Raw genomic sequence first — 8,959 nt, 5'->3', positions numbered from 1 at the left:
AAGAAAAGCTCTATGCCAAATTTTCAAAGTGTGAATTCTGGCTTTGTGAAGTCCAATTTCTTGGACATGTTGTTAGTGAGCGTGGTATCCAAGTAGATCCCGCTAAGGTTGAAGCTGTCATGAACTGGCAAGAGCCGAAGACGCCTACAGAGATTCGCAGCTTTTTAGGACTGGCAGGATACTACAGGCAATTTATTGAAAACTTCTCAAGAATTGCAGCACCCTTGACTCTTCTTATCCGCAAGAATAGCAAGTTTAATTGGGGGCCTAAGCAGCAAGAATCCTTTGATATTCTGAAGCAGAAGTTGAGCAACGCCCAAGTACTGACGTTGCCTGAAGGAATTGATGAGTTTGTAGTATATTGTGATGCATCACACACCGGGATGGGATGCGTGCTTATGCAAAAAGGCAAGGTCATTGCCTATGCTTCACGTCAATTAAAGGTGCATGAAAAGAACTACACCACCCATGACTTGGAACTGGGTGACATTGTATTCGCACTAAAACTGTGGAGGCATTACTTATATGGAACTAAGGTAGCGTTCGTTTCATGGAATGGAATGGAATGGAATTAGGAATTTTTTCTTTGTAAAATTGATCTTGGTTGGGGGAGGGAGGAATTTGAAATCCCATGAATTTCTTTAATCAATGAAATTTGTGACTATTTCAACATTCCATTCCATTCCTTCATTAGAGTGAAGGATTTCTAAGGAATGTTGAAATAGTCACAAATTTCATTGATTAAAGAAATTCATGGGATTTCAAATTCCTCCCTCCCCCAACCAAGATCAATTTTACAAAGAAAAACTTCCTAATTCCATTCCATTCCATGAAACGAACGCTACCTAAGTGTGTGATCTATTGTGATCACAAAAGCCTTCAACACTTGTTCAATCAGAAGGACTTGAACATGAGGCAGCGACGATGGATGGAAACTTTAAATGATTATGACTGTGAGATAAGATACCATCCTGGCAAGGCAAATGTAGTCGCTGATGCCTTAAGTAGAAAGGAGAGAGTGAAGCCTATAAGAATCAATGCCAAGAGCATTGAGATAAAGAATAGTTTAAATGAAAGGTTGTTAGCTGTGCAGAAGGAAGCTGTATTGGAAGCTAACTATCCTGATGAAAAGCTAGGAGTAACTGAAGAACAGTTATCTTATGGCAAGGACGGAATCCTAAGGTTAAATGGACGAATATGGGTTCCAGTTTATGGAGGACTTCGGGAGGTTATCCTCCAGGAAGCCCATAGTTCTAAATATTCTGTTCCTCCTGGAGCTGATAAGATGTACCAGGATCTGAAGGCAAAGTATTGGTGGATAGGCTTGAAGAAGTCTATAGCTGCCTATGTAACTAAATGTTTGAGGTGCGCACAAGTCAAAGCTGAACATCAGAAGCCGTCAGGTTTGCTACAACAACCTGAACTTCCCACATGGAAGTGGGAGATGGTGACAATGGATTTCATCACCAAGCTGCCAAAGACAAAGAAAGGAAATGATACTATATGGGTGATAGTAGATAGACTGACTAAGTCAGCACATTTCCTACCCATTAAGGAGACTTATAGCTCTGACATGTTAGCCCAATTGTACGTAGATAAGATTGTATCTCTGCATGGCGTACCAGTGTCTATTATCTCTGACAGAGATACCAGATACACATCACATTTTTGGAAAAGTTTCCAAAAGTCTTTGGGCATGCGCTTAAATTTCAGTATGGCTTACCATCCTCAGACGGACGGGCAGAGTGAGCGTACCATTCAAACTTTGGAAGACATGCTTCGTGCGTGTGTGATTGACTTAGGTGGTAGTTGGGATAACCACCTGCCATTGATCGAGTTCTCCTATAACAATAGCTACCATACAAGCATTCAGGCTGCGCCTTTTGAGGCATTATATGGTAGAAAATGCAGAACGCCTATTTGTTGGGCAGAAGTAGGGGAAGCTCAATTATCAGGTCCCGATATAGTCTTTGAAACGATGGACAAGATTGTCCAGATTCGTGACCACCTGAAAGCTGCCAGGGATAGGCAGAAAAGTTATGCTGATAAAAGGCGAAAACCTCTAAAGTTTGAGGTTGGTGATAAAGTCTTGCTTAAAGTATCACCCTGGAAGGAGGTGATGCGATTTGGTAAGAAAGGTAAGTTAAGCCCAAGGTATATAGGACCATTCGAGATCATCGAATGTGTAGGAAGAGTGGCTTATAAGTTAAACTTACCTGAAGAGCTCAGTGGCATTCACAATGTATTCCACATCTGCAATTTGAAGAAATATCTAGCTGATGAATCACTAGTCATACCACATACAGATGTGCACATAGATGAGAGCTTGATATTTATGGAAAAACCTTTATCGATCGAGGATCGACAGGTTAAAAAGCTTCGGAGGAAGCATGTGCCTATTGTAAAGGTTAAATGGGATGCCCGCAGAGGTCCCGAGTATACGTGGGAGGTAGAGTCCACAATGAAAGAAAAGTAGGGGGGGGGATATTCCACGGTCCTCCCAACCGCCGAGGTGATCCCACCTCGCAGACCGCCACCCAGCAAGCCTGAGTCTGGGGGTAAATCCGCTACCGTAGGGGCATTGGGAACGAGCAAGACTCGAACCCGCCACCTCCGGGTTAGAATGCGGGCTGGTGGCCATTGGGCTGACACCCAATGGTTACAATGAAAGAAAAGTACCCTCATTTATTTCAGTAAATCTCGAGGTCGAGATTTCATTTAAGGGGGTGAGGATGTAACACCTCGTAAATTTATGTCCAATAATGTATCGACACATGTCATGAGCTTTAAACGTGTAAAAGATTGCGTATGAGGGACTAAAGTTGACAAACAGAGAAAGTATGTGAATAAAAGGGTTCAAAGTGTTAACAATGGATAAATATACTTTAAGATAACCCTACACGATGTTTATACCCTTAAACGAATAAATCATGGATCATACGAACCTAATTGTGGAGGAAAGTGAGAGATTATAAACTACAAGGGTTAAATGTGTCAACATGTTTAAAGTATACCTCTGAATGACCTTTTAGCAAACCCGAATCTTTGTAACGATTAACTATGCTCACTAGAATGTGTGATAAAAATTTCACAAAGTTTCGTTATCGTATGAGAAAGTTATGATAAAATTCGTATGCGAGGGGTTAAAAGCGTCAATGTTGAAATCTAAGGCCTTACGGGTGATCACAAAGTTAACCAAGGACTTAACGGTGTTTGATAATCCCTTGGAACCCTTAAAAGTAAGGTTAGAGGGCCACAAATGCAAGAACAAGACTTAAAACCATGTTTAAAAGGACCAGGGGCTGAATTGCAATTAATGAAACTTGTTTGGCTGGTTCTGGAGAGCTAGGCGGCCCGCGTAAGATGGTCCTAAGAGGCTACGCGGCCCGCGTGGGCATGCCAGCAATAGAATTCACCTGCAGGTGCCAATGCAGGTCTGTTAACCGACTTAACTCGCTTGTTTTGCATACCAGGGGCTGCCCCAATGGTTTTTCATGCACTAGGGGCACTTGTCTTGATCTGGGAACATCAGTAGACCTCCTTGTCATGATCTTGTTGCACCAATTATGCTATATAAGCTTTATTCTTGTTGCAACACTTTGTTCATTCATTTGCAAACTTCACTACTTCACTTCTGGAGAACTTTGGAGCTCAAGCACACTTCCTAGAAGTCACTAGTCGTACTTAGGACTATTGTAAGTGTCCTTAACCTTCTTTAATTCAGTTTAGCTTAGTTAATTAGCTTAATGTCAAACCATCGTAATTAAGGTTTGACTTCGTAATTAATCAAGATTTGTCCAGTCAAATCTCGAATTAAAAATACCTATGAGTTGGTAATTATGTGGGTAATGAACCCTTAAAAGGGTACCATCTGATTCCCACTCTAAGTAGGTCAATTGTCGGGTCAAAGTTAATCTTAAAAAGTCAACAGAAAGCTTATTTTCAAATTAATGCATAATTAGCAATGTAGAAGCTATGCAACCTGTTTTATCATTAAAATAACTTGGTAATTAAGGTAAGAACATGTCTAAACATGTTCACCCCGACAATTTTCAGTTTAGGCTCGGTTCGGAACCGAAAGTCGCATAGTTTGACTTCTGGTTTGACTTTCAGTTCTGACCCGTTTAAGCATAGTTTAGAAATGCCTTAGAGCCTTATTAGGACCAGGTTTCATGTTAGTGTAACCCTCTGTGATTATACAACTTGGTTCATTAGTTATCTAAATCATTTGCATGTTTCCGTTAAATGCTTAAATGTTGACTATTATGCCCTTTTCACCTTAAAACGTGATTTTTGGAAAAGTAAAAGAGTAGAAACCTTCATTACTGATTTATAAACTTGTCCCTAAAATTTGACATCAGTTTGAGGTCTAGAATAGGAGTTATGCTCATTAGCGTAAATGGAAAGCTTTTTTATTAATTAAACGGCATAATTAGCATATAGCCTATCTAAACTCAATTTTTGATACCAAAATTTTTACCTACTGATATAAAATAATATTTCGGGATTTTTGAAGATTTTTAGTTATTTTTAGGCTGAGCATAACATAGAGTTCTAAGCTTGATTCGGTTATTGTCGGTTTTGCCCTTTTGGCTATAAAATGAGTTTTACAAAACCTTTTGACCTCAAACCTTTTTCTACTAATCCAATATGATAAATAGAATGTTTTAAGCTTGCTGAAATAATAAAAATATCAGCTTTTTATATAAAACCCGAAATTAGCCCAAAATCACCTTTTTAACCATTTTTAACGCATAGTATGTATTAAAACTGTTTTAAACATATAAGGGTTGATGCCTACTGATATATTCGGTAAATTTTTATATTTTAACAGTAAGCAAAAGTTTTAAACTCAGGTTTCTAGTTTTGACCTTTTAAGCCTATGTGAAATTACCAAAATACCCCTAAAGTGCAAAGTTTGGTTATAAACGATAAATTTCACATATATGTAATACCCTACTGTTATGACTTATTAAATTAAGTATTTTTACTTATTATATCAGACCTGTAACTCAGATTATTATTTGAAATCTTTTAAAACCTTTAAAATGACCAAAACGCCTCTTCGGGGCATAGTTTGAGTTTAAAATCATTTTGGGCATAATAAAAGATATCTTACTGATATTGTTTTGGTAAAAAATCTAATAAGGTAATGCAACCAAACTCTTAGTTACGGGGAATGATGCTTGAAATGAAGAACAATAATAAGGATCACTTCGATGTAAATTGCACAAACAACACAAGGATTTATACGAGGAAAAAGCCCTTGATCAATGAATGATCTCCGGCATAAAAAACCTCGGGTGATGGAAACTACCGATCACCAAGCTCAAATAAATCAATAAATGTTTACAACTTCGGATAGTGACGAGCTAGGTACAAGGATCACTATGGTTAATTGTGTAAAAGTGTGTGAAAACTGTTAAGTGTTTGCTGAGAGCTTCGAGAGTGCAGTTGTACGAGAGTGTATGTAGCTGAAAATGGCTAAGTGTTCTAAAAATAGCTCGTCACCCCTTTAAAAATAAAAGCTAACTAAGCTAACAAACTGTCCGACTTTTGTGCCATGCTCCCACGTTCTCCACAACGTCCATTTCCATTCAAACGTGTGCGAAATACCCGTGGAATATTCCATAGTAACGTTGCCAAGACCAAGTCAAGCTTATTACTCCTGCAAAACAATACGAAACACAAACAGCCAATCGTTAGTATGAGGATCCTTAGGGTGATCCATGATCCTGATCCTGAAGCTCTTTTGAGGATCACCATTTGTCACAGAAGTAAGGATCACTATTAGGATAATAAGTAAGGATCACTAATTGTTAGAAAATCCTCCCCTAACAATTGCCCCCAAAATATAAGGAGTAATATGTAAAATGAACGAGTTATGTTTTCTTGATCTTATCCGTAACTAACCAACGGATATATAGCCGTTGATGTAGAACTATCCGTTGTAACCATGACGTCACAGAAGTGACATCCCTGCAGAATCATGATTATAAGTAGGAGATATAGATAGGATCGTTTGCATTTAAATTTCAGAGATACTCCCTTTATAATCTCATCCGAAGATCAAACATGTATTCTTTCTCTTCATCTTCTTCCTTCTCTTACTCTGTTTTATTTCTTTTACAGTTATCTCATCGACAATGATGCTCCGAAAGTCTCCTGCCAAAGAACCCAAAAGGAACAGCCCCTTGAAGGGTCAAGGGATCATCAAGGATTCCCCACAAGAGAGGTGTTGCTTCACTGACCCTCAGATTGACAAAATCCGGCACTGTTTTCCGGCGAATACCTTCTTCAAACCTTTCAGTCGTACTACCTTGAGTGATTACATCTCTGAGACTTGGGTAGCTTTCCCGGTCACCCCTTTCATGATAGGATACTCATATCCTTTTCCTCAATTCACCCAATCTTTCTTTTCCCTCACCGGCATCTGCTACATCCAGGCTATGCCGATGATCTGGAGGGTTTTATACACCCTTGAAAGGATCATCAAGCAAGAAGGGATCGATCTTGGAATGTCAAAGCTGGGGGAGATGTATGATCTCACTACCATCGGATCCCACCGCTACTTATTCAAACGAAAAGCTGGTGAAGAGCACCCTGTTTTCAAAGCTACAAAAAATGACACGAACTGGAAGCGGCGTTTCTTCTTTGTCAGAAGAGACGATATCCCTAACGGAAATGATCTGCCAAGAAAGTGGGCCACCCGTGGTAGGATAGAGGATCCTAAGAAGGATCACCAGATAATCTTGTTTTTTTGCACAAGGATTACTAACATCTTTTGTTGTTTCTCATGTACAGCTATCACTGTTTCACATCTCATCCCATCACCTGCTGCCAAAGAGAGGCTTGCTGCTTTCAAAAGGCTTGATCCTGCAACGAGAACTTTCAACACCAACACCCAGGATTCCCAAGAGATATCCTCAGGCTCAGTCACAATGTCAAGTAAGTATCCTGTTCTTGGTATAATTAAGGATTTAAATATATAGTTAAATATAAATAGGATAAGGATACTTATCTTGTTTTGAATGTGTAGGTGCTGGAAAATCCTCCAAAGCTGCCTCCAAGTTCGGTATGGCTGATCTTGACACCGTCAAATCCAAGAAGAAAGCCACTGCAAGCCCGAGCGTCTCCATCCCCAAGGCACCCGTCAAAGGAAGGGGTGGCAAGAAGAGAAAGAGTTCTGAAGCTGAGGACCTACGAGGCCTGCCCCTGCTCCGCCAACAGTTCCTCGAATACTTCAACGAGGTAAGGATCACTGGTTCTGCTTACATATCCTGACCATAGATCCTGCTCATATGAGGATCACCTGACCTTGAACTGCCTTGACTTCTTCGCATAAATTTTCTGAGATTGAGGATTACGTGGGGAGCGTTGAGAAGCTGGATGAGAAGATCGCTGATCTCCAATAGGTTGCCGTGCTCAAGGATCTTAAGATCACTGATCTTGAAAAAGCCCTCCAAGCTGCTAGGAACGAGACAGCCAAAATCTTGATTGACATCGACTACGAGAAGCATGAAATCGTAGAAGGTGCAAAGGTCTCTGTTGCCATCACCATGTACAAGACAAAACTGCAGATGGCTCAGGAAGCCTAGGATCCTAACTTCGACAAAAGCAGCTGGGATGTTGAAGGGTGGAAGGCAAGGCTAGCTGATCTGGAGGATGATGAGGAGGCTGAGGAGGTTGAGGGGATCCTGACAATTGAGGCTGGAGGCAGTGGCAAGGATCAAGGTGGAGAAGCTGGAGGTGGTGATGCAGTGAAGGTCTAGGCTGCATGATTGGGTGATGATGGAAACTTCTAGACATAGCCAGAGCCCAATTTTTTTGTTTGATGGTAGTTTGTTGAACAATTTAATGGTTTGTATTTCGAACAATAGTTTTAGGTTTAAGGATCTAGGATCCTTCAGACAATAGGTAGGATTGCAAATGGTGGAGGGATCCTCTGTTTAGGGGATGAAGCCATTGTGATCCTGCCGCCTTTATATTCCTGCACTACTTTGAACCTATTATCATGGACACCCTTTACCTACCCCAGCGGACGGGCCACGTATTGCTGGTAGATGCTCGGGGTAGGTAATTTTGACAACCTTTGAAGGGTTAGTCTTTTTGTTAATAAATAAAATCTGAATCTTTTGTCGCTTATCTTGTGTTATTATCCTTTTAGTTCATTTAATTCTCAATTGTTTTGATGTACACTTATTAAATAAGCAATTTTGAATAAGTCAGATTGAAAACATTTAGGATATGATCCATGATCAAATATCCTATAGTTGAAAAATCCCAAAAAGTAGTATATGTTTTAAGGATCATAAGTTTAGTTGTCAAATTTCAAGGGTTATTCAAATAAACAACGAATAGAATTAAAAATAGTTAAGGATTATACCTGAGGATCCAAGTTAGGATCCTAACCCTTAGTACCATAATCAGGACAATTACAAGATAAACCTTAGAGATAATTAAGGATCAAGGATCCCTGGTTGTTTAACTTCAAGGACCTGAAATAGAGCATAACTTGGGACTAAGCCAACATAAGACAAGAGTTAGCAACTGGGGACAAGCCCAAGGATAACTGGGGACAAGCCCAAGGATAACTGGGGACAAGCCCAAGGATAACTGGGGACAAGCCCAAGGATCGTTTGTAAACTGGAGTATGGCCCTAACTGGCGACTATCCAAACTTAGTGACATGACAATGCCAAAACCTTAGCTAACGTGAAAACGTTAGAAACCTTAGGAACGGATGTATGGTACGTCTACCATTATACGTAGGATCCTAGGTATAGCCAGTACAATGGAATTATCAGCCTCTAAAGCGAGTACTGGTCCCACTGCCTTGAACTATACCAGGATCATCATGCGCTACAGGCGGAACTGGGGTCAAGCCCAAATAACTGGGGTTAAACCCAAGGAACTGGATTGCTTCTGTAGATAATAAACGCTTTGCTAGGGATACCTGA

This window comes from Helianthus annuus, chromosome 8, assembly GCF_002127325.2.
Source record: "Helianthus annuus cultivar XRQ/B chromosome 8, HanXRQr2.0-SUNRISE, whole genome shotgun sequence".
Classification (NCBI taxonomy): domain Eukaryota; kingdom Viridiplantae; phylum Streptophyta; class Magnoliopsida; order Asterales; family Asteraceae; genus Helianthus; species Helianthus annuus.
The sequence above is the reverse complement of the archived record's forward strand: the minus strand, read 5'-3'. Positions refer to the sequence as shown.